Source organism: Eleutherodactylus coqui, chromosome 4 (assembly GCF_035609145.1).
Source record: "Eleutherodactylus coqui strain aEleCoq1 chromosome 4, aEleCoq1.hap1, whole genome shotgun sequence".
In the NCBI taxonomy this organism is placed as follows: Eukaryota; Metazoa; Chordata; class Amphibia; order Anura; family Eleutherodactylidae; genus Eleutherodactylus; species Eleutherodactylus coqui.
The window spans coordinates 134987358-135015106 of NC_089840.1; the positions used below are offsets into that span (position 1 = coordinate 134987358).

Below are 27749 nucleotides of genomic sequence, written 5' to 3' on the forward strand. Positions count from 1 at the left end.
CATATAGATTTTATTTTTTAATAGAAACATTTTGGAGTGTATATAAATTATTGATCATCACTTATTTATTATTTCTCGGGGTGGAGGAAGGGAAAGAAAAAAGCTATTTCATCATTATTTTGTACCTTGTTTTTCCATCACTCCACGTGCAGGTTTGTGGCGATCCTCGATATGCATATACTGTATTTTTTTTTTTTACTTTTGCAAAAGAAAAACAATTAAGGAAATTTTTTATTTTTTTTAAATAACCGTTATTGAACTCTCTTTAATTATTTTTTCCTCCCACTTGGGGCCTTCACAATGCGATTTGCTGATCAGTTTTATAATGCTTCGGTAGACTCAACATCATTGCCAATCAGTAACACCCGCCACCCTGCAAATTCAGCTGGTGTGTGAAAACGGCGTGGTAAAAAAGAGCGTGCTGCTACTGTTATATTTTAAGAAACTACCCACCCTGAGGGTGCGATCGCGATAGCACTGCATTTTTAAACACAAATATTAATAGGACTTTCTAATGTTAAAAACGCATCGCAGAAGAGTGGTTTCGCACAGGCGAGAAAATCGTGCAATTTTCACCTGATGCAAGAGTTGGTAAAAAAGCAGATTATGAAACCGTTGATTTTCAATGGTTTCCTTCCCACTGATGTGATGTTGAGAGAACAAAGAAATTGCGGCGTGCTCCATCTTTCTGCGATGTGCGATTTATTTATATCTCCCATGTTTCTTTGTGAAGCCTGCTTTTTATGGCAATGCAACAAACTTGCATTGTGATGCGATTTTTAACATTAGGAAGTCCCATTGACTTTCATGTTAAAAAAAGCCACATAATTTTCTTGCGGGTGGCAGCGATGCAAGATTATTCTAAAGAAAAGCATCACTAGTGCTCAAAAATCGTAGGAACAAAGATACGTTTTTGCCATAATTTCCTCGATCGCCCGTGTGAAACTAGCCTTAGATTGCACAAACAATTGCACCACACCCGAACTTCAATAAACTCTGTATATGTTACACTGCGTCTATCCTGCCAGTCCTTGGCATAAAATATGCTGACTGTTTTTCTAACGATACCCTTTACACGCTACATTCATAGTGATAACAATTAAGACCGGAGAGCAATGTCTAATACATTTCTCAAAGACGGAAAAATGTCCTTAGAAGAGGCGTTTCATCCCATGACTGTCGCCATAAATCATTTCCAACAAGTTCCACAAAAAATAAATCCGTATTTGGCCGCATTCAGGGTATTTCTGCGCTGCTATTACATACAACAACCATACTTTCCGCAGTTTATCAAAAGTAGAGTTATAGTGCTCTAACCATGCTCTAACCGTATTTAGTCATTGCATTCTCATTCCTTATTCTTATCAAAAGTAGTAATGTATTCATTTATCAATGTTAGACTTTGTAATGTTTTGCTACTTTTAAGAGTTGTCTACTGTGATTGGACACTATATCTTTCTTTGTTCTACTTTGCACTATAAATAAAGCTAACACTGGGCTGTTCTCCTCAGAAAGAGCACAGTGGTGACTACACACAATTGATATCTCTTGTTCTTTCTCCAATGATCACCATTAATTAATTTGGACACATGAGAGAACTTAGGCCTCATGTCCACTAGCTAAATGGAATTGCGTATTCCGCAGCGGATTTCTGCGGCGAAATACGCAGCGGATTTTGCCCATAGGGAATCATTGGCCATCCGCGGTCCATTAAATTGATTTTTGCACCCGCGGATGCCATTTTAAAAGAATTGCGTTTTTTAATGCGCGAGAGAAAAAACACGGCATGCTCCATTCTGCTGCGGATTCCGCGCGGATCGGCAACATTGCTATCACATTGATAGCAATGTGTGCGGATATCTGCATGCAAAAAAAATACCATTTAAAGCAAATCCGCATGGAATCCGGTGGTGCGATGCAGATTCAGGATGGCACAGCAGCTGACAGATGGTGGCAGAGGCTGCACATTTTTTTTTTTAAATTACTTTTTACTGAATACCAATTATATAAACCTATTTACGCTCTATAATAGGGTTCGTATACTTTAACATTACGTAGTAACATATGGCGTAAACTCTCTTAAAGTGACGGTACTCAAAAATATCTACTGTACTATGATCTGAAACATACCTCTTTATCACTTGGTGTCTCTTGTTAACATATACATCTCTAGTATGTTTCTCCCTTGACAACAGAAAGGCACATGACCTCTCGCAAACCTATCAGCATCTTTGCAACTTTTCTTGCCTGTGGCATAGCCGCTGCATACATTATCTATGGCAGTAGGCTGTGGCCTCAAATACTCCGTAGAAGCAGCGTCCTTACAAAGCATTCCAGACGTCACTAATATCCAGAGGTCATCACACATTACTGGAATCCATATTACTGCTCTGTGCCATGTGCCTAATTGAGCAATTACACATCAACCTTCATCATAGACGCATCATATACACTACACATCAGCATAATACTTTAAATAATGTCATATCCCCATAACATTCTACCTGCAAGGCTGTGCATTAACCCCCCCTTCACTATACTTCACTGACATAATTACAGTCCTGGTGAGTCCATCATCCCCATCCAGGTCAAGGATTTCGCGCCATGCAGTCCTGGGGGTAACAATACACTCATGCTTGCTTGATACACCTTTCGCTACTCGCTTTCGCTTCTTTGTTAGTCTGCACTGTCTCCATGCTGCAGACCTTTTGAAGCAGGCATGGTATATCCTTGGCCTCCTCCAGCACTGCGGGGAGGAGGACTCCCTCTCATAGAGATCTGTTCAAGTGTGCATTTTAGTTCCAAATTGGACTTTCCATGCAATTTTTACCTACAATAACTGTTTGAGTTGCATGAAAGTGGTTGTGTCTATAAGTTAAGCTGTATTTTTAGATGCTGTATGATCTGTTTGCGGTGTGCAGTACATATACATCTGTGGATGACGGCCAAATATCGCATGCCCTGTTTCAGCACTTTTGAGGGCACAACCTTTGTTGATGTACCGTACATAACTGGTATCTATGAAGGTTGCACACCTTGATTTATTTTGTATATTGTTTTTGCGTGTAAACCTCTGTTTGCATGCGAGTTTTAGGCACAAATTGTCCTGGCTACAGGAGGTGCAAAATGTCCAAAAACGTCTGGCAGTGAAAGGGTTAAGCATGCCCAATACATTTGTTGAGTGCTGTAAAATATCTTACTGAATACTAACTACTCTCCGCTGAGTTATCTGGACACGGAAATGCTTCATGATCTAAATATATTATCAGCATGGTAAGAGTAGCAATCATTAAAGGTCAGCACATGGGCGGACTCCGCTGTACGAGCGACCTCTGGGTGCCAATTTCCCAATAGCCAAACAACTAACATAAAGTATGCTTGAAAAAGGCATCTTTACTTGTCAAAACATTGCCCTGTATTATGGGTGTATACTTTTGAATAAACAGCAATATCATTGTACTCCCCGTGATGCTGTAAGTCTGCCTTCACATCTGTGTTGTACCCGCCACTTTGAGCTTCCGTCGCAGATCCGGCACAAAATAACAGGAGGAATAGTCCTGGATGCAGCACCTTTTTTCCTGGCTAATTGCTGGGCAGCTGAGTGGAAACCAAACGGACCCCATTATAGTCAATTGGGTCTCTTTGGCGCTGTTCGATTCCATCATAAGACGGACTTGTTCGGTCAGGGGATTCCCCTTTCCTGCTTCTTGAACAGAACAGCAAAATGAAGCCCCAGCTACAAACATGGAAGCAGCCTAATCCTTTTTTCTATTTATCAGCATGATAAATATTTCTCGACTACTAATAGCAGGTGGTTTATGACGACCTTATGTGAAAGTGTGGTTGGTACTTAAGAAACTCCACAGCAAAATCTGCCTCATTTCTGAGTCATAAACTGCGGCCAAATCCCCAGCTGTGATGTGGATTTTGCTGCGGCTCAGCAGTAGACTGCCCCCTCTTCTATTGAAAGCGTTGAATTGGCATCAATATCTGTACCAACGTGGTTTGACGTGGTTTTTGAAATGGAGACTATGTGGAAAATCCATATAATTTTCCATTACATGTGACCATACCCTAAATCATCCAAAGGAGGATCATTGTGGTATGTTAAAGCGTAAATTTTTGGTTTTGGAGATTCAATTTGAACTAGAATGAACATAAGGTACGCAGCAACTGCTGGATTATAGTATTAGATACTCCTGCTATGGGAGAACTAATACAGAAGTCAAAATGAAGAAAGAAACAAGATATAGACTTAAAGTGGCGCCATATATGGGAAAGAAAAATTGCCCGAAATGGCTTGCAACGACCGATAAACAGACTATAGTCTGCCAAAGATTCCTGTTGGACAATTTCGGTTAACCATGGCTGTGTCAACCAAGTGTACGGGCATGATTGATGATGCCATTTTGTGCAAGCCTTTAAAATAAACAAATAAGCCATGCTCATCTCCTTAAGTGTCTCCTCCCTATTCTTAACCCAGAAGAAGCTGGTAGTGGTCACGTGCTCTTCATTGTGCATGTGACTGGTCAGCCAATCGCAACCAATGGCACATGACTGCTACCAGCTTCTTCCCAGTACAGAGTAGCAGTGACCAGGGTTCCTGTCCTGGATGGGGATGACACTTAAGATGTGAGTTTGGCTTATTTCTTTGTTACACCATTCCGGAAAAACACTTTAATCTTTGTTATAGCTGGTGGGATCATTTGTACAAACTATCCACTGGCCACACTGTAGCTGATCAATATCTTAAATTAATGTTCAACTGAATACATCAAACTAATAGCTGGACAATAACAGAACTAATAGTCCAACTTAAAGCACTACTGATGATGCATAGATTGGATATAGGAAGACAGAGAAAAGAAGCACAGAGCGTTTCTTTACTAAATGAATTTGACTCACGGTTTGTCGACTGCACGGGGTGGCATGGGGGGTGTTAATGGCAAGGCAGTCTCGACTCGTAGATTGACTAGCTGCACTGCTCCAGTCTGTCTGACAGGTTGATATTTATGTTTTTGTGTTTTGTTATTTCTTTAGGTGTATCTTTGGTCGTTTGTATTCGCTCAGTGTTTCCTCTGTCACTGTCTTGTTTCATATGTGAATTTTACCCTGGTTGATGTGGAACTCTGTCTGTCCAATTGGATTGCGTTTGTCATTATTTAAGTCTGCTTCTGGGGCTGGTTGTTGCTGATTATTTTCCCAGGGTGCCGTCCACCTTGTGATCGCGATATCGCTGCGTTTTTTAAAGCGAATGTCAATAGGACTTTCTAATGTTAAAAACCCATCGCACAAACTTGCGATTTTTGTGCAATCCCTTTTTAACATTTGAAAGACCTATTGACATTCGCATTAAAAAAACGCAGTGATAACACAATCGGAAGTGTGAAGGCACCCTCAGTCTCTGTGGAGAGAAGATGTGTTCATGGTGGTTGGAGTTCTGCTGTAACACTAAGTGGTGCTTTTGTTTGCTCATTAGTGTTTTCCTTCTTTTAGTTGCTAGAGTTAGTAGCTAAGGGAAAAGACATTGGACCCGCCTTTATCAAGGCGATAACCTTGCTTTTAGGCGGAAGGCTTCTAGCCCTTGTAGTCGGGGTGAGGTTGTCACTTCCTCCTTTTGTTTAGATCATATGATAGTTTACTCAGTTGTGTAAAGTCTGCTCCCTGTGAACACAACTTTACAGTCATCCTTGGCGTTGTGTGTCTTAAAGGGGTTGTCCCGTGCCGAAACGGCTTTTTTTTTTTTCAATAGGCCCCCCGTTCGGCGCGAGACAAACACAAGGGATGGGTTAAAAAAAAAAAAGTTTAGTACTTACCCGAATCCCCGCTCTGCAGCGACTTCTTACTTACCTTACCAAGATGGCCGCCGGGATCTTCACCCACGATGCACCGCGGGTCTTCTCCCATGGTGCACCGTGGGCTCTGTGCGGTCCATTGCCGATTCCAGCCTCCTGATTGGCTGGAATCGGCACACGTGACGGGGCGGAGCTACGTGATGACGTGTAGAAGGGGGCGGAGCCAGAACACCGCTCGTGCCGAGACCCAAGAGAAGGGAGAAGACCCTTCTGCGCAAGCGCGTCTAATCGGGAGATTAGATGCTGAAATTAGACGGCACCATGGAGACGGGGACGCCAGCAACGGAGCAGGTAAGTTAATAACTTCTGTATGGCTCATATTTAAAGGGATTGTCCCGCGAAACAAAGTGGGGGTAAGCACTTCTGTATGGCCATATTAATGCACTTTGTAATATACATCGTGCATTAATTATGAGCCATACAGAAGTTATTCACTTACCTGTTCCGTTGCTAGCGTCCCCGTCTCCATGGTGCCGTCTAATCTTCAGCGTCTAATCGCCCGATTAGACGCGCTTGCGCAGTCCGGTCTTCTCCTTTGCTGAATGGGGCCGCTCGTGCCGGAGAGCGGCTCCTCGTAGCTCCGCCCCGTCATGTGTGCCGATTCCAGCCAATCAGGAGGCTGGAATCGGCAATGGACCGCACAGAAGCCCTGCGGTCCACCGAGGGTGAAGATCCCAGCGGCCATCTTCACAAGGTAAGTATGAAGACGCCGGACCGCGGGGATTCGGGTAAGTACTATCTGGTTGTTTTTTTTTTGATCCCTGCATCGGGTTTGTCTCGCGCCGAACGGGGGGGCTATTGAAAAAAAAAAAACCCGTTTCGGCGCGGGACAACCCCTTTAATGCATGATGTATATTACAAAGTGCATTAATATGGCCATACAGAAGTGCTGAACCCCACTTGCTTTCTCAGGACAACCCCTTTAAGCTCTGGGCAAACGCGACAACTTATTATTTCACATTTCAATAGACAGGCAATTATAAGTTTAGTTACAACTTTTTCTCACACAATTTGGTACTGTCAGGAATCTTTAAAGGGTACTTCAGGAATATTACAAGGCTGGAAATGTCTACACAATCTCTATTTCAGTAAAGGCGTAGTTCCAGAAGCACTCAAGGAATTGAGGCCACATTACATAAAAGTTTAGATGACAGGACTTTTATTTCCAGATTAAATTAGTAAATGCACAGTGGAGTTTTGGAATTGTTCTTATTGACTCACTGCTGTATATAATGTATGTTAACCCCTTAGTGACCAAGCCGGATTGCGCCTTAATGACCAGGCTAAATTTTGGATATCTGACATGTGTCCCTTTAACATAGAATAACTCCATAAAGGTTTTGCATATCCAAGTGATTCTTACATAGTTTTTTCGCCACATATAGTACTTCATTTAGGGGGTAAAGAATCTATATATTTATTAAAAGCACCAAAATTTAGAAAAAATTGTCATTTTTCTTCACATTTGCAACTGCAATATCTCAAATACATGTAAATATACTGTACAAATTTTTGATAAGATATATATTTCCATTTGTTTACTTTATTCTGGAAGCACATTGGAAAAACTTTTTTTTAAACCATTTAGATGTACAAATTTAACATTGACTATTAATATTTTGAGGAACATTTTGTTTTCCTACACCAAGCCAAAGGATATGTGTCAGAATGATAGATACCCCCACAAATGACCCCTTTTTAATAAATACACATTTTCATGTATTCACTTAGGGGTGTCATGAGTATTTTGACCCGACAGTTTTTTTTTAAGGAATTAATTCAATTTAGAGGAGAAGAAATCTGTATGCACAAGGGGGGTCAAAACGAAAGGACAGCTGGTGGCTTTTTAGAACAGACATTTTGCTTGAAGGTGATTAAAGCCCCATAGCACACTTGTAGAGCTCATGAGCACCCAAAACGACTGAAAACCTCCCACAAATGACCCCCATTTTGAAAACTAGAAGCCTTAACGAATTCATCTAGGGGTGTACTGCATATCTTGACCTCAAAGTTTTTGAATTAATCTAAGCAGGGAAGAAGGAAAAAAATTACATTTTTGGAGCAATTATTTCATTTTAAAAACTGTTTTTTTTGTACAACATACATACTGTATGAATGAAGACTTTCACCCCAAAATGGATACCCCCATTTGTCCCGTGTTCGGAGACATACCCATTGTGGCCCTAATCTTATGTCCATATGCACAATGGGGCCCAAACTTAAAGGAGCAGCCGGTGGTTTTCAGAACAGACATCTTGCTTGAAGGTGATTTAGACCGCATTTCACACTTGTAGAGCTCTTGAGCAGCCAAAACAACAGAGAACCACCACAAATTGTGTCATTTTAAAAGGCAGGTTTTTTTTGTAAATCACACACCTGAATGAAGACTTTCACCCCAAAATGGATTCCCTGTTTGTCATGTGTCAAAAAAATACTCATTGTGGCCCCTATATTATGTCCGTATGCACAACGGGGCCCAAACCGAAAGGAGCATTACACTTCAACTCTCTTTTAAGTTTTACATTATCGTTATAATACAATTATCCAATGGATACCGGCGATTACATGAACAAGAACTGTGTACCATGCCCCCCCTGTGAGATCTCCAGACTCTCGGCTCATGTAGTTAACTAGTTTGCTCAAATACACGCTAGTCATTTGATACTAATGTACGTTGCAGCTATAAGTAGTGTCCATGTGATGTGTCCATCACTTTGTTACTGGCTCTACACGTCTTTTTCTGTTCCAAGCATTTTTTATTCTTCAAATATTTGGAAATTCGGGGCTGAGTAAATTGCTGTGTATTCCATTTGAGATACATGTGCAAATGTCAGATGAATTAATTAAATGGTCTGCTTCTAAACACGAGCACTAATTTACGCAGCATATGGATCGATGCTCCGTGTGGATGGTTGAATGAAGTGCCACATTACCATATGCACTCATCTGCAACCATATGACACTGTTTCACACGTAGCATTTGAAGGAAAAACTGTTTTTCCTGCATGTTTGAAAGACTTCCTAGATGTTTACTGAAACACAATAGAGAAATATAAAGTATACTACAAAGTGGATTTCTTGGTATTCCTCTGTTTTAGTGCGGTCTTTGGATCTTTGGCATCTTTTTGAAAATGCAGCAAGCTCTAGGCATGGTTTTTTGGTCCGGTATTTCCCCATAGGCATCTCAATAGGACTTGAAAAAGGCTTGTTATAAAAAAGCATGAAATTCATGACTGTTTTTACAAGCCACAATAATATATGTGAAAGAAGCCTGACTGACATGGACACGGGATGGTGGAGGTATAAATCACGTAGCGCGACAGCGGCTCATTATAGCTGTTGTTTTATACTCACTTTGCCCCCCATTACTGCGCTGTGTCCCTCTGAAGTCCGTGTGCTCCGGCAGGCTGACTCCCTCTGCACATGCACCTCCCATAGAGATGAATGGTGGATGCGCACACAGTAGGAGTCACCCTGCTGGTGCGCACTGACTTCGGAGGTACACAGCGCAGGAGCGGGGCCAGTTGTAAAAATATTGTCCTTATGTGGCAGAGCGTCAGTTGGACCCCTATGGCATCAGAGTCTGGTAGTACCATGCTGCAGGAGGAATGGCACGACAAAAGTACTGCGGTTGGTTGTTTCTTTGGGCCCCGTAGCCAATAAATGGAGTGGCGGTGTGCATGCCTGACCACCACTTCATTCAAGCTCTTTTTCACTGTGGTCATACAGTAAGATACCATTAACAGGAGCTGTGCCTGCATTATCAACCCAGGCCCCTGTAATATGTATGGCACCGTCCACTTCCGGCTCCATCCAAACTGCCAGTGCATTGGATGAAAATTGGAGGCCCAGAGTACAGAGCAGCAGACCACTGCCAGTCAACTGTTAATAACCTATCCTGAGGAATTGTTCACTGCTTGCCAACCCCTTTAAATGCTTTAAAGTATTACTGGAAGAGGGTGATGCGATTGCTTAGATAAATATTTATTCACCCAGGTAAATGTTTATTCACCTGTGCAACCATTTGCACAACTGTTCACTTGCTGGAATGAATCCCCGCCTCTCTCACGGGATTTGCCGCCAGCCATCATGGCTATAAAAGAAAATATAGTGGCACTATCAGAAGAAAGTGAGGGAGTGCAATTGACACAGCTAAAGGTGCTATTTGGCACAGAAGAAGGCCCCAGGTCTGTGAGAGAGGGGCAAACGAAGGACCACATGGGAAGTGGCGGAGGCCGTTGCAGGCCAGAGTCCTCCTTGTTGAGCTCAGCTGCAGAGTATAGAGGCAAAGCCAGAGAGCAGCACCAGACACCCATGATTGTGGAGGCTACAGCATTAAAGATGATGGGGATACCTCAAGACTATGAGAGAGTGCGTCCGGAGGGAATCTCTGGCAGTGCTCCCCAGTTTGAGCAGAGAGAATATGGGCAATGATCTGTGAAATATCGGCCTACGACCTTTGCAGTGACTAGTCCCTCGAGTGAAGGTGTCATTGAAAGGGAAGCGTAACGTAAGGTGTTGTGATATGGAAGTCCAAGTGATACAGAGGACTAAGAGCAGTTGGGGTGAATCTCCCACCACCGAGTAGTAAGTGGGGCCCCAATGAATCAGTGTACGCACCAGAAAAGGCTATGTTTGAAGAGTTCGCAGGCCTACAGTAGTTCAAGGGGTTACGGGTTCGTTAGTAACAGCTTAGCAATTTGTTACAAAGAGAGCGTAGATACTAAGGAGTAATGTGCTATGGATATACATGCCGGATATTTTGGCACAGCAGGTCAAGTGTCATAGCAGAAAAGACCTTGAGGTAAATTATGCATCAATGACGTTGAACGAAAGGACACAGCCCTTGAGGAGCAGATTGGGTCGGGCTACGGGTAATCATAACCCTCCTATAGAAAGATAAACTCAACTTCTATATCTGCTGAAGCCTGTAAGTGGCTGAGCAGTCACGTGCACAATGAACGGCATGCGACCACCCGCCACTTCTTCCAGCTTCCGTGCGGGTGGGGGGGCTGCAGCACCGGACACGGAGTCGGTGGGATAGTTCAGTATTCAATTTCTCTTCATTTATGCCTGTTTAACTTTTTTTAATGCCCCATAGGACCCCTTTAAATGGCGTCCACTGAAACGTGATCAATCATCTTAAAAAGTATGCAGTGCATACAAAGTATCAGAATTGTGAACACCTCCATGAAGTAACATTGGCTCTGTATTCTGCATCTATTTCTTAGGGCCCAGTCACACGGGTGTATTTTCTGCCTGTATTATGTCCATATTTTTATGGGTATAATACAGACAGCATATAACACCACAGATTTGCATTGGTGTATTCAGATGAGCGTTTTTTTTTCGCAGACTGATTGCTCGCATAAAAAGAAATGCAATATGTCCTATGTACATCCATATTCACGGACCAAAATTGTACATTGAAGTCTTTGGAATCACGTAAAACTGCAGCAAATATGCAATTGCATCTGTATTCACTGCGTTTTTGTTTGCATGTTGCCAGGAGACAGTGGAAAAAAAGTGCAACTGGGTCTTCTTGCTTTTCTTTTTTGCATTAATGAAAAAACGCAGTGAATACCGATATAAAGACCATGCACATGCATAAAAATGCATGCAACCTGCACTTACAAACCATCTCTTGTACTCGTACTTACTGACTCAGGAGGGCAAACATGTGCACCACCTCAACATGCAGGCAGCCAACTGCCAAATGAAGGAGCAAATTACACCTGTGAGGGACAATGAAACAGCCACTCACACCGCCTCTTAATATAGAGGGGGGTAAATGCTTGGTGTATACTCCCAAACAGAGTAGATACAAAGTGCCAGACCATTCTGATACATGTAGTTCACCATACAGACCAGCAACCTATTAATGATGCCATGATAGTTCGACGGATTGCCCTGCACCTCAATAAGTGAAATACATTGGTGCACCACCCTGGGCTCCCCCAGGCGTTTAAAAGCCACACTGCATGTGAATAATCAATATATATAAAGACGAAAGCCCTCACTGACTCACTGACTGACTGCCCACTAATTCCCCAACTTCCCGATGTCCTAGAAACATGAAATTTGGCACGAGCATTGATTATGTCCAAAATAGGATAAGTAAGGAGGTCCCAACTCGATTATTCAATTCTGGCACAAAAGAACTAGCGTCCAAATTTTACGTACGGAATCTAATTCTCCAACTTTCCGATGTCATAGAAACTTGAAATTTGACACGAGCATTGATTATGCCATAAATAGGAAAAGCTAATGGGTCCCAACTCGATTATTCAATTCTAATCACAAAAGAATTAGCGTCCAAATTTTACGTACGTAATCTAATTCTCTCATTTCCTGATGTCATAGAAACTTGAAATTTGGCACGAGCATTGATTATGTCATAAATAGGAAAAGTTAATGGGTCCTAACTTGATTACTCAATTCTAGCGCAAAAGAATTAGCATCCAAATTATACGTACGTAATCTAATTCTCTCACTTGAAATTTGGCACGAGCATTGATTATGTCATAAATAGGAAAAGTTAATGGGTCCCAATTCGATTATTCAATTCTAAGCGCAAAAAAACTAGCGTCCAAATTTTACGTACGTAATCTAATTCTCTCACTTCCTGATGTCATAGAAACTTGACATTTGGCACGAGCATGTATTGAAAACGGTGCATTTTCGGACTGAAATTGCATACACCTGCATGAATGAGCCCTTACAGACAAAATTCGGAGTAGCACCTGCAAGTGTGAGAATTTTAAAAAAAATCTAGCAGTACGGGCATCGTCACATGAACATATGGGCAAAAACACTCGCCACAGCGCAACGTATTTGCACATGAACGAAGTTGGATGAGGTACATTTGCGTCCATGTTTGCGCATGGTACTGTACTATTTGCCCACGCAGGGCAGTTCACATGTGCGCGACACACCCTTTCTGTGGATTAAAAGGCTATTAGCCTAATGAGGTCCAGATGTGTTCTCTTTTTGTAGTTTTGCGCAGTGTTTCACACATCCCCTTGCCTATTTGCACACCTCCCATAAACTTTTATGGGGACCTTTGCTTCGCAAAACGCAGAAAGATAAAGCAGGTCTTAATTTAAAACATGCACAAATACGGTTGTTTGAAGAAGCCCAAAGGCTGGGTTCACACAGGGTGGATTTGCTTTGGAAATTCCCTGCAGAATTTCGCTTGGGCATATCCGGCCCCGACCGCTAATCCTGGGATTAGCCAGTCATTTTTCAGATTTATCAAAAATCACGTCCACACTGGACGGCCAATCCGTTGCGGCAAAAGCTGGCGCTGCGGCGCAGATTCCTTTGCCCCAGCGTGTCTTTTTTTTCCCCGTTGCGGCCTAGCTCCTCTCTATGGGGGCGCCGGCCACAACGGAAAATTATGCAGCCATGCCACTCCAAAACCGCAAGATTTCTGCCAGGAATACGACCCGTGTGAGCCCAGCCTTAGGCTTCTTTCCCACGAGCGTATATCGGCCGCCGTTTTCATGGCCGACCAAAATACGCTACATTGGTAGAGCTAAAACTGGTGAACGGGCACACAAATCAAGTGTTTGTGCACCCATTCAGGCGGCATGTGTCCCGGCACATATACGTCGAGACTACCATGCCGTCGCCACTTTTTCCTCCCTTCCCATCGCAGGCTCATCTGTCCTCTCCTCCCGGCTCATTTTTTGCAATGGGAGGGGGTGGGACTGGGGCGGAGCTAAGCATTGATGGCTATGGACAAGGGGTGGGGGAGGGCAGTAGTGTAGCTCAGCCCACATCCTTTCCCTTGTCCACAGCCAGCAATGGGAGGAGGCAGGATGGCACAGCACTTAGCTCCGCCCTGTTACGCCCCCTTCCATTGCAGAGAACCAGCGAGGAGGAGAGAACAGGTGAGCCTGCACGGGGGAAGGAGAGCAGAGGAAGGGAGTTTAGCCGCCACGCTGCTAAACTCCCTCCCACCTCTGGCTGCTGCCATGGGCTCCCATAGGAGCCCATGCAGCAGCCGATGTATTCCAGCCCAAAAGCTAGTATATTGGGCTGGCCCGGCACTTTTACATCTCAGGAATATGGCCATGTGATCTGATGCATTGGAATCCAATGCATTAGATCACAGTGTATATCAGCCGGCCGTGAAGACGGACGGCTGATATACGCTAGTGGGAAAGATGCCTTAAGATGCTTTTACACTGAACGATTTTTGTTAAAAAAAATAGTTGATTTGCTTGAATTTGAATCATTCAGTGTAAACGCAGCTAATGATAAAAATATGAACTGTAAGTCGTTCGTCTATCGTTAATTGACCATTTTATGCAAGCATGGTTGACTCGTTCGCTAATCATTCGGTATAAACACTGATTGTTCAGTCGTTCTCACTCACTGGTACAGAGAACTGAATGACTGAATGAACCTGTTTAAAAAAATAAATAAACAATTTATCTTTGTGTTTAAACTAACCCCTGAGCGAATGAGCAAATTGTGTCATTGTTTGCGTGGGCGAACGATTTCTCGCTACGTGTAAAAGAATCCTGATGTTTACATGAAAATAGTTATTTCCAGGTCTGTTGTTTGGTAGACGCTGCTGTAAATGACATGATGCATTTCCGTTCATTGATCCACAACTTGGAGCCATTCACAACTTTCTGTTTGATAAGAGGCCAATTAATAGATCAATTTTGGTAAGCCAACTTTCATGCCAAACTGTAGTAAATGCTTCATCCAAAGTGATCCTTAGAGCTCTTTCACACGGGGAGCTACGCACGCAAAAATCACGCGCTTAAAAAACACGCAGCTATTAGCACCAATGGTTTGCTATGCGAATGTTCAGATTCCTTCATCTGAACGTTCCCATAGGACCCACTGGTTCTAATAGCCGCGTGTTTTTTAAGGCCTTAGGCCTCTTTCACACAGGCGAAGCGCTTTTTCGACGGCCGCACCACAGCCAAAAAAATCGCTTGAGCGAGGGGAAACCACGACTTGGTTTTCTCGCCCATTTCCACGGCTGGGTGCAGCATATATACGCCATAGCCTGTAATTCCGTCGCCAAGGGAGGCATAGTTTAGCAGTGCCTGTGCTGCTAACTTCTCTCCCCCTGCCTTTGCCGGCAGCTCCCATAGACTTCTCTGGGACATGCCGGCTGATCCCGGCCAAAAGATAGGGCAATTTTCCATCTGGCCCATTTTATGTAGCTAAACACCTCCCTTCTGAACAAATGCATTGAAATCCAAGGCTTCAGATGGTCACAGTTTTCGCCTGACATTTTATCGCGGTAAAATAGAGATAGAATGCTTGTGTGAATAAGGCCTTAGGCCAGCTACACTTGGGTGCATATGCACACAAAAAAAAATGACTTTAATGGGTTCGTTCACACTTCCATATTTTGTGCGTGAATTTCGCATGCTCTATTTTTCTGCGTATTTGCACACCGAAGGTCCCTATAGAAATCAATAAGGGGTGTGCAAATGCGCACACAATATGCAAGCAGATGCGTCAAACACTGTGTAATATCCGCTGGAAAGAGAACACATCTAGAACTCGTTAAGACTAATTAGCCTTTTCAATTGGTGCACCATTGTTGGCCGTGCGCAAATGAAGATGCCTAGTGGGGGCAAAAAGTACAATAAATACGGCGATGTGCCCACAAAAAAAGCATTGTTCGTTCTGCAAAAATGCTATGCTCATGCGTGCGCAAATATGCATAAGCTCGTGTGAAGGGAGCCTCGGGCTGCTTTTACGTCTGCGTCAGGGGTTCCGTTTTTCTGCTCCGAATAATGGAATCGAACAGTATCGAATGGACACCATTGACTTTAATGGGGTCCGTTTGGTTTCTGCTCAGCTGTCAGGCATTTTACCAGTATTTTGTGTCGGACCCAGCGCAGATATGAAGGCAGCCTTATATCTGCTGCTGAAAGCTGACTGTATAGAATGAGTCATATCCTTCCTGCGCCCGACTTCCGGTGGAGCCCACGCAAACAAACGTTTGTTGCTTGTACCCAATTATTTCAATGTATGCTAAAGACAATGAAATAATTACGAGACGTCTGTGTTTTTATCCTTGCGTTGCCGCCATCACGGCACACGTTATATAGATAGCCCCCAGTCTTCCTGCTGCAGTACCTCCCATTGCTCTCTGTATTACTGTTGTTTTTCTCTTAATGTTTGTGAAATTGGCGCTTAGATAACGTGTGTGTCGGATGGAATGAGCCAGAGCGAGCGTAGAGGCCATAAAAACAAATGAACGGAGGAGGCAGACACATTAATAGGAAGGAGAATGTATAGCAGTATGGTCCTAAGCCTGAGGAGGAGGAGGGTGGCTCCATCTTGTGCTGAAGGCTTCGCACGCTGAAGAGAGAAACCGTCAGACTTGTCACACAAATCCAAGATTGAAAATGTGCCGTTTCCATAGAAACAAGCATCAAATGAGGCCTGCTAATGCATGAGGCCAGCACACCAGACCTCGGTGGGGACATATATATACATACATACACATGCTATAACGGGTACTTACAGCATATAGGTGAACGGCTTGTACGGTCACTTACGTGAGGGGAAAAGGTCTAGGAATTGTGAAAGGGATACAAGGAAAACATGACAGGAAAAAAGATGGAAATCAGAATCCATTTTTAAGGGCAAGAAGCGAACTGTATTCTAGATACATTCAGCCATACATGTAATATGTGAGGTAAATGCTTCCGCCATACGTGTAATATGTGAGGTAAATGCTTCCGCCATACGTGTAATATGTGAGGTAAATGCTTCCGCCATACGTGTAATATGTGAGGTAAATGCTTCCGCCATACGTGTAATATGTGAGGTAAATGCTTCAGCCATACGTGTAATATATGAGGTAAATGCTTCAGCCATATATGTAATATGTGAGGTAAATAATTCAGCCATATATGTAATATGTGAGGTAAATAATTCAGCCATATATGTAATATGTGAGGTAAATGTTTCAGCCATAAGTGCAATATGTGAGATAAATGCTTCAACCATTCATGTAATATGTGATGTAAATGCTTCAGCCATACGTGTAATATGTGATGTAAATGCTTCAGCCATACGTGTAATATGTGATGTAAATGCTTCAGCCATACGTGTAATATGTGATGTAAATGCTTCAGCCATATGTGTTATATGTGAGGTAAATGCTTTAGCCATACGTGTAATATCTGAGGTAAATGCTTCAGCGATACGTGTAATATGTGAGGTAAATGCTTCAACCATTCATGTAATATGTGATATAAATGCTTCAGCCATATGTGTAGTATGTGAGGTAAATACGTCAGCCATACTTGTAATATGTGAGGTAAATCTTTCAGCCATGCATGTAATATGTGAGGTAAATGCGATCGTAATAGCTTTAAAGCAGGTGTAGCCTTCATGAGGGATATGAAGTGAGAACCATATATATCATATAGACGTTAGATAATGAGCAATTAATCCGTTAACACTCGATGGAAAATCCCATGAAATCTCTTGGCTGCATTACTTTCACACGGCTGCCCTGTTCAGCATGGAGTGACTGAGGCCTGCAACATGTGGCACCACATCATGCCACGTACACGGAGTACCGACCGGCGGGCGTATATATGCTGGTCAACTACTGACTCTCAATAACTGATTGTGAAAATGAAGAATAGTATTTCCCAGTGGCGCATATTTAAGGGGAAGACCTAATAGACCATTTTCACTGTATCGTTCATACAGTGAAAATGGTGTCTGGGACATACATGAGAGGTCGGCTAACCGGGCACAAGGGTATTAATAATCATTACTAATAGCAACAATGTGATGAGGAGATACACTGTAACAGCCATCTTAGCCATTTGGTATCCAGCTTCCAGCTGCACCGAATACACAATAGTCAGTCTTAACATCTGACACGATAATAAAATAATGAAGTAAGTATGGCTCCATTAACCCGTCCGTGAAAATCTGTTTCTGCATATCGAGGCTAATATTTCGTGTTTTTTCGCCAGAATGCTTTCCTGTGCAGCATACAGCATGATGGCCGGGCGAGGGGATGGGGCCTTACAGACGGTGCATGGCTGCTGCTATGGACATCTTTATGTTGGTAAGTTAGTGATGCCCCCACCTGCCTAGGTAGGTTGCATATTTACCTTCAGGATACTCCTTCCAGCTGCGGTCGCTCGCTGCCTTTTGCTCTCCTCATAGGAATGATCTGTCAAATGTCTGGGTACAATGCTTTTCACCATCCAACCTTCCGTCTCCTGATGCCAAGTCCGGTCCTCCGGTGCCACCCACACTGCCCTTTTTCCTTGGCACTGCAGACTGTATTCTCTGTCTCTCCTCTCTGGAAGATGTGAGTGGGATGCAGAAGCAGAGATGGAGGGGGGAGAGCAGAATGGGAGGAGGGGCAGCTTCCATCTCCAAGCCCACTGATTTGCAATCGTACACACAAACGCAGGGTAAAGGTAGGGGGCAGTGCCAACCACGGGCAAGCGGTCTCTACTGCATAACTGTCCTTGCACATAAAAAATTTGACAGCTACCTGTGGCTCGGGTTTTTGGACGGCGTACCTTGAAATATGACAATGCACTAGAGAAATGGTTGTTTTACTTGTCACCATCATTTTTATCATATTTCTCCTCTTATCGTGTGGCTGGTTTATCACATCCACACTAGAGGAGAAGGCATGATATGCATATAAATAACCCTTCGGTTTCATCTGGTGCTTCATATTGAGAAAATCTGCAGATCGAAATCCAAATAACACGGCTAAGGCCATAGAGACGTGGAAATGTTCCGCCACCAATAGGTAAATCTGCAGATTAAAATCTCATTATTACATTCCTTTCCATCAATCTTTTGCAGGTAGTTCCCTATTAATCCCCTCACCCCAACCTCTTAGTGCAGGCTGGTTGCTAGGAAACTAAGTGATAATTTGTGGGTGAGCGATGATACGAGATCCGTAGAACGCACGACATTGACAGACAGCCGGCTAACCATTTATTATCCTCATATGGATTTTCTATCTCCGCTTTGCACCTGTGCATATTATTATTTAAGGCCTGTGTCACACAGGCGTATTTGCGCACAAAAATTTTGCACACGCTATACGCAGAAAATAGAACCCAATAATTTTAATGGGTTTGTGCACAAGCAATTGCGCTGTGCAAAAAAAAAATGCAGCATACTCTATTTTTTTGTGGAAAAGTACAGCAAAAAACGCAGTAGCATATATATTAGAAATGCAATGCCCAATGCGCAAAAACGCAGCACAAATGCTTGCACACTCGTGTGAGGCAGGCCTAAGATATCCCCTGAAGCCAGATGGATCAGTACAAGTAGAAAAGGTCCTGAATGCAACTTGGCTCTGCATATGGTTGATGGTGAAAGACATAATTTGATGTTTTTCTCTAAGGAAGAAAAAGAGAATGGTGATCGCGAGAGTGAAGAGATAAGATCAACAAAGATGCTGTAAAAAATGTGGTGATCGCACAACATGTGACTTATGAGACAGAAACAACAAAAGTCTGTAGTATACACAAAACAAACACACACATACTTACAGGAATAGATGCATGCTTTATAGAGAAACATGTTTCAAACTTAGGCCAGCTTAGCACAGACGTATGTGCAATTACGTGCACGCATTGGTGCAATGTTTTTGCTCTATGAAATATGCTTTTTGCGCACGTATTGGCATAATGAGTAATTTGTTCCAGATGTGTTCTTATTGCAGCGCAATTCTGCAATGTTTCACGCATCTCATCGCATATTACGAGCATTTCTGCATTCCCATTGACTTCTATAGGGACCTTTGGTGCACAAATACGCAGGAAAATAGAAAGTCTATGGAGCCTTTACACCACTCAAATTGACAGCCAAATAGACAGAGTGTTCAGCTGTGCACTTCTGTCCGTTCCTTTTAACGATCAGTGGGGAATCTCAGCACCTGGACCCCCACAGATCATATCTTTTGACATGTTACTGTGGTATGTCAAAAGTTTGTAAAAAGTTTAGTCACCCTTTAAGGCTACATTCCCATAGGACAGAAATGCTGCAGAATTTCCACAGCGGAAAATTCTGCAGCATTTCCGCATCTTAAGCAAAGTCAAAATCTGCACTATCCACAGCAGGTTTCAGAATATATAACGCTCCTCCTTACCTTTGAAGTCTTCCCACTGCCAGCACATCCTGGCACCCGGCGGCCTGTAGTGAGTGCCGCGTAACTGGTCAGGTGATGGCACTTCCGCAGCATCGGACCGGCAGCACAGAGATCACTACAGGCCGCTGAGTCTAGGGGTACACCGACAGCGCGAAGACTTCAGAGGTAAGGAGGAGCGCCATATTCTCTGAAATCAGCTGTGCATATGCAGCTGCTTTCAAGTAAAAATCTGCATCAATGGTGCAGATTTTGACTCTATTTGTGATGCGAAAATGCTGCAGTTTTCACAGCATTTCTGTCCCATGGAAACATACCCTAACAGTTATAATTTCCCAAACTGTAGTTAAACAATAGTAGTCTTCACATTCTTTTTTACATTCTTCCAGGGCTTTCCCTGTTTTTAGGCCCAAGTATATGCAAAGTTAACAGCCCTTGGTAGAAGCTATTTTCTTGTTTTATGGATATCCAAAATTTTGCAAGGCAATGGTTCAAGTTGTTGATGTGTTCCTCTGGGTTGGTATCTCATACAGACTTTGAAAGGGATTGTCCTATGAAGAATATTGTGTGCAGTTAAATCCAGCCCGTTTCATCCAGAGATGGAAGTGTTCACCTGCAGAGATTCTCCTGCGAAAGCTCCCTTAGAAAACATGTTTATATCTTTAGATAATCCAGAATTGTTGGAATAGTACCATCTCCTCTCTCTATTCTGTGTCCACCTCTGTAATTGTTTCAAGCTGGTCACACATGCTCAGTATGGTTATGACTTTTTTCAAATGTTTTCAAATTTCAAAGCCTGTGTAGCAAACGATGACTTTTAGCATATAACTCTCAAAAATGATTTTCATTTTGTTAAATTGTGAAAAAAAACCTCTGCACCGAACAAGATGTTGTTTTAGCCTGAAGAATGAAATTTGAAAATAAAATACATACCATTAGACATGAGAATTGTGAATTGATGATGCTAACAATATTTAAACCAATTTTAAATAATAAACCGAATTGAGAGCGTTACTACCCAGCACTTATACAGCTCCTTTAAGCAAAACACAAGTCTTAATAGTTGGATTGTTGCAGATTAATCTCACGAGTGTTTATTTGGATTGGGATAGTAAACTGGCAGGTAATTGTAGTAACATAGGGACATGTGCATGGTCATGAAATTGTAAAGTGAACATCTGTGTCTTAGGCCTCATGTCCACTAGCCAAATGAAATTGCGGATTCCGCAGTGGATTTTGCCCATAGGGAATCATTGGTCATCCGCAGTCCATTTAATTGATTTTTGCACCCGCGGATGGCATTTTAAAAGAATTGCGTTTTTCACGCGCAGGAGAAAAAAAGCGGCATGCTCCATTCTGCCGCGGATTGGCAACACTGCTATCACTTTGATAGCAATGTGTGCGGATATCTGCATGCAAAAAAAATACCATTTAAAGCGAATCCGCCGCGGAAATCCACGGCAGATTCTGTGTGGATTGTATTTTTCAAGTGGACATGAGGCCTTAAGACAAGAAATGGACCTGAAGCAGGGGCGTAGCTAAATACTTGGGGGCCTGGGTGCAAAAGTTCAGCTTGGGCTTCATTCTCCCCATACCCATACCTAAATCATGCTGCATACAGCTGCAAAACGAATTTCCATACATGATCTAACCTGTACTACAGGAAAATTTGTTCTTAGCCCCTCAGGCCACTCTCTCACACACACACAGACACACAGCTTTTTACCGCTATTAGCGCCATGACAATAATGGTACAACGCTCCTGTTGATTTTAATGGGGTTACTCAGACTTGAGCTTGAACGTGGTGTTTCTAACACCGCGATTTTTGAGAGCTGTCTATTCTATTTTTGCGTTTCCGCTGTCGTCTTTTTAACACACCTCCTCACCCACTACACAAATGGGGCGCAATAAAAAGCGCTGTCAAATGCTGTACTATGCATTCAAAAACTCAGCTCAAAATTGCGGTAAAAATGCCATGATTTCAAGCTGCGATTTTTGAACACGTGTGACAGTGGCCTTAGGGTGACTACCCACTAGCGTTTTTTTTTCTGCTGCGAATTTGCTCCTATTTTTTCTTCCAATTATCAATGGGACTTCCTAATGTTAAAAACGCAACGCATCGCGACGCAACGCAACTTTGCGTTTTTAACATTAGAAAGTCCAATTGACAATTGGAAGAAAAAATATGAGCAAATTCGCAGCAGTAAAAAAAAACGCTAGTGGGTAGTCACCCTAAGGGTGCGTTCATATTTTTTGTTGTACTTTTGAACCACAATTTAAAAAAAACACATAAAAAAAGCTGCATGCAGTATTCAAAGACCACATACATTTTTTTAAAAACTGCATACACTACTAAAAACCACATGTGTTTTTGATGCGTTTTTTTTATTGTGTGTAAAATGCACAATTATATACAGAGATATGTATAACTTATTATAGATAGATCGATAGATACCCTGAACCACTTCTCTGTGTGAGGAGAGCAGCAGGGCAGGCAGACGTGGCCACTGTACACTGTGTCAGCTTGAGCAGCAGGATGACATCATCATCCTGTTCCACTCAAGCGCCGTGTGTCTGCCTTCCTCCTCGTCTTCTTCTCTGCTTTGGCTTCTTCTCCAGCTGTTGGCACTGCCGGCTGTGTGACTGTATCCAAGCTAGAGGCGGTACAATAGGGTACTAGAGCCACCAAGCACATCCGTATCACATTTTGTATCCAAGCTAGAGGCAGTACAACAGGGTACTAGAGCCTTCTCTATACACACCTATGCTGCACACACAAGCAGCCCGAGAACCCCTGCACCTCTAGCACAGAGCTCCACCGGGAACACACAGTGTACTGCATCCAGCATCTGTACAGCAGTCTGGCCCATTGTGTCTCTTATATGACTGCAGATACAAGCAGTCCCTCTTACCCCTCCACAACAGGTCCACCACTGCCAGGGAAACCAGTAGGCTGAATCTGAATTGTGCAATCCTGATAGCAATCCCAGTAGCTGCTGCAGAAGGCATTGACAGAGAGCAGAAGGAACAGAAAGTTGAGGGTGAGTGCGTTGCTGAATCACCGCTGCCAGTCCATCCCAGCACTGCAGCAAGCCTGACTGTGAGTGTGGGGAGTGGGGGATGTGAGAGGACTGGACAGCGGGCAGGACCATAGCTGAGCTATCACCCTTCTCCGAGATAGCACCCAGGGTGGCCCACACCTACCACACCCCCCTTCCTTCACCACTAAGGTGAGGTACTGTGTTCGCTGTCATGGTATTAACAGAGGCACTCTGGGTGCGTCTTCTGCTCTCATATTCCATGGAAACCAAAGAATTTTGTCCTGACCTTCAGGATATGTTTGTGAGGCCTCCAGCATTGAATGTGGATGTGAATTCTGCCAGAGTTGCTTGTCTGTTCGCATGGACACTTCGAGCCAGATGTCACCAATAAGCACCCATGGTGGCCACTGTGCTGACCACGGTGAATGGTAATGCCTTCAATTATATTTTCCCAGTACACGCGTGACAACACAAATCAAGGAATGTTAAATGTCCGCACAACTTCACAAATGGAATGGCATCCACTATCATGTCTTGTTCAAACTCTTGCCATGAGCATGCTGGCTGGCATTCAGCCACACTCACATGATAATATCTCATAACTTATATGGATATGGACGTTCCCAAGCCGTACTGAGGTAAAGCTGTAGTGGCACAGAATTAGTAGGGTCTCTCCATAATGTTCTATGTCTGCCTTGTGTCAATGTATTGTTAGTGTCTTGTCTGTTTCATGCATTTGATTTATGCATATTGAATGGTTGCAGGACTGAGAGGGTTAATGTCTGGTATGTCTAGTCCTGTGTGGAAAATGTATTGTTTTGTGTGCATCGTTTGTGGTCATGTGATCATGCTATGTATATGTGTTTGCAAGAATGCAAAGTCAGTCAGTGAGTGGAAGAAGTCTGGGGGAGAGTCTGTGAGATTGGTGCGTGTGTGAAGAAATATGGAGGAAGCCGAGCGACTTCTTTACACTCAGCCTTGGCCTATTCTACCCTATGGACCTCAGTGCTTCTGCTGAGTGCTGAGAAAATGACAAACCACTTCATGGCGAGAAGATGAAATGAGTGTGAGTGTTGACCAGTAGAGAGAAAGAGAGTTTGCTGGGATGGGAATTTCACAGATAACTTGGACTGTGGATTATCCAGATACCCCGATAATCCTCCCTGTTGCACCACTCTGACTTGTTGTTTCTGTACTAAGACTGTTTATGTGGAGTTCAAAGTTACCCTGTGTGTGGACTACTTTATTGTGTCTGAGAGATCTGCTGCAGAGGACGAAACAGTGGCATCATGAGTGACAACTAGACTTAAAGGGGTTTTCCCGCAACAGCAAGTGAGGTTAAAGGGGTTGTCCCACGCCGAAACGGGTATTTTTTTTTTCACCCCCCCCCCCCCCCCCCCCGTTCGGCACGAGACAACCCCGATGCAGGGGTTAAAAAAGAACACCGGACAGCGCTTACCTGAATCCCCGCGCTCCGGTGACTTCTTACTTACCCGGTGAAGATGGCCGCCGGCATCTTCTCCCTCGGTGGACCGCAGGGCTTCTGTGCGGTCCATTGCCGATTCCAGCCTCCTGATTGGCTGGAATCGGCACGTGACGGGGCGGAGCTACACGGAGCCCCATTGAGAAAAGCAGAAGACCCGGACTGCGCAAGCGCGTCTAATTTGGCCATTAGACAGCGAAAATTAGACGGCAACCATGGAGACGAGGACGCTAGCAACGGAACAGGTAAGTGAATAACTTTTGATAACTTCTGTATGGCTCATAATTAATGCACAATGTACATTACAAAGTGCATTAATATGGCCATACAGAAGTGTATAGACCCACTTGCTGCCGCGGGACAACCCCTTTAAGAACTTCTGTATGGCCATATTAATGCACTTTGTAATATACATCATGCATTAAAGGGGTTGTCCCGCGGCAGCAAGTGGGTCTATACACTTCTGTATTGCCATAATAATGCACTTTGTAATGTACATTGTGCATTAATTATGAGCCATACAGAAGTTATAAAAAGTTTTATACTTACCTGCTCCGTTGCTGGCGTCCTCGTCTCCATGGTGCCGACTAATTTTCGGCCTCCGATGGCCAAATTAGCCGCGCTTGCGCAGTCCGGGTCTTCTCCTGTCTTCTATGGGGCCGCTCGTGTAGAATGCCGGCTCTGTGTAGCTCCGCCCCGTCACGTGCCGATTCCAGCCAATCAGGAGGCTGGAATCGGCAATGGACCGCACAGAAGCCCTGCGGTCCACGGAGACAGAGGATCCCGGCGGCCATCTTCAGCAGGTAAGTATGAAGACGCCGGACCGCCGGGATTCAGGTAAGCGCTGTGCGGGTTGTTTTTTTAACCCCTGCATCGGGGTTGTCTCGCGCCGAACGGGGGGGGGGGGGGGTTAAAAAAAAAAAAAAAAAACGTTTCGGCGCGGGACAACCCCTTTAAATATTGGCCATACAGAAGTTATACACTTACCCCTTCTGGTGCTGGCGTCCCTGTCTCCATGGTGCCGACCGAAGCCTTCTTCTGCCGGGATTAGACGCGCTTGCACTGTCTGCCCTCTTCTGTCCGGCTCCAGCGTGCTCGCTCTGCAGAGGTCTTCTGCACATCGGTCTAAGAAGACCTCTGCAGCGCGAGCACGCCGAAGATTCATGGTAAAACATGGACATTGAAAGGCATTTTCGATTTTTCGTTCACACTCGCGGGTATGAATTGCATAATCCGAGAGCAGCAAAAAAAATCGCAGCATGCTCTATTTTAGTGCGGATTCTGCACAGACAGCCCCCATTGATGTCAACTTCTAAGAAAAAGGAGAGGGGGCGGGAGCTCAAAGCACTGCTCCCGGCTCTTCCAGCCTCCTCCCCCTGCAGACAGAGATGCCGTATATCGGCCGGCGTGAAAACCCAGCTGATATACGGTCATCTGAATGCACCCTTAGTGCAACATATTTGTGCACTGAACAAATGCTTTTTTGCATGTGTATCGGCGTATTTTACCATATTTGTTGTGCCGCAAGGCTTGTTCACTTTCAAGTGGCAAAAAAGACACTCCTATTAAAATGGCTAATTTAGTCTAAGGGCTCCCACACACTTGCATTTTTTTTGTAAACTGCGTTAAAGCTGCGTGTTTTTTTTTACGCGAATATCAATGTGACTTTCTAATGTTAAAAAACGCATCGCACAAAAATTGCAAAGCACAAACTTGCAATGCATTTTTAACATTAGAAAGTCCCATTGACATTCGCGTTAAAAAAACACAAGTGTGTGGGAACCTTAAAGCTTCTCTCACACAGCCCGCTTTTTACAGCATTTAGTGTGGCCTTTCATATCCCCTGCTAAATACTGTAAGACGCTTCCATTGATTTCAATGGGGCCTCGCACACTAGCGTTTGGAACGCAGCGATTTTCGAGTGCTGTCTGCTCAATTTTTGTGTGTGTTTAGTGCTTTTTAACACACCTAATCAACCATCACCCTAATGGGATGAGTTAGGAAACGCTGCAATTTCGAGTGCAGCATTTTGCTAATGCCTGTGTGAGGGCGGCCTAATGAGTTCAAGATGTGCTCTTTTTCCAGTAGAATTACGCAGCATATCATGCATTTCCTTGCAAATTTCTACACCCCTACTGACTTCTATGGGGACCTTGGATGTAGAAATGTGCAGGAAAATCCAGCAAGCTGCATTTTATTTTTGCACGACCGAAATGCACAGGAAAATCCGTGTATGAGCACGAAATCATAGAAATCACTGGGTCCTATTCTCTGCATTTTGCGCATGCAAATACACCCATGTGCAGTGGGCCTTACTAATACCAGGGCTGGTTATAACAGCAGTTCACATCAGGGAGCAGATAAGCCACAATGTTATATGAGGAACGTCACACAGATGCCAAAAACTGATGACCACCCACTCACACCTACAAGTCAAGAGGGGGTGGCTGCTTAGTATTCTAAATGCACACACATAAGGTTACATTTACATAAGACGTTTTCAACCACACAATCAAAATTACACTTTATGTGCAGAGAAAGAGTGTACTTTGCGCCTGTGCCTGCGCAAATACTGTTCGCATGGGTGGGGGAATCACCCCGCCCTGGTTTAAATGGCTATTAAGCTGTTTGCAGGTATGCGCATATGACCTCTATGGGCCTCTTTATTGCGCAAATGTGCACAGCATAGAGTAGGACCTATTTTTTTGCGCCTGCGAGAACCTCGCGTAAGAAAAAGAAATCAGAATGAAACCATTGAAATCACAGGGTTCTATTCTCTGCGTTTTGCACGCAGTATTTTTCCATGAACAAAAACATGCTAAAATGCACTTGTGTGAAAGAGCCCTTCTAGTTTTAAGACCATCAATGTGACCATGCCAGGTTATATCAAACTTACTTGCAAGGCAATAAATGCCCAGAATTATGCCTACCCCAATAGAAAACATATATCTCTAAATGGACATCAGGCATATATGTAGTGTAAAAGCCCGAGGGTGTCGGGAGGTCAAATGTCCAACTAGTTCCTTATATACTGGTTGGATTCTGTAAAGTATTCATACGTACGGTCAATATGATACTAGTAGAAGAGTCATCTAAATAATATGTACTACAACTCTCAGCAATCTCTGCAGTTAAAAGATTAACACAGCCCACCCTTCCCAACATGTTTCACCACAAATGGGACTTCCTCGGGGGAAAAAGGGCTTTCAGGGTATATTTACACATATCCCGCAGA

The 27749-nt window shown here is 43.6% G+C and overlaps 1 protein-coding gene across 4 annotated transcripts in view; it reads right to left on the bottom strand.

The window, feature by feature from the left end:
• Positions 1 to 27749, bottom strand: part of LRRN2 (leucine rich repeat neuronal 2) — a 58408-nt gene that overhangs the window by 11882 nt on the left and 18777 nt on the right. The window contains exon 1 of one of the 4 annotated variants that reach the window (XM_066600149.1): positions 17981 to 18184. The exons of 1 other annotated variant lie outside the window; for it this stretch is intronic. The gene's annotated coding sequence lies outside the window, so the exon portion shown is untranslated. Of the gene's footprint in view, positions 1 to 9867; positions 9945 to 17980; positions 18185 to 20329; positions 20890 to 27749 lie in introns of those variants that run through there. 2 more of the 4 variants (XM_066600151.1, XR_010792570.1) reach the window with 2 other exon arrangements.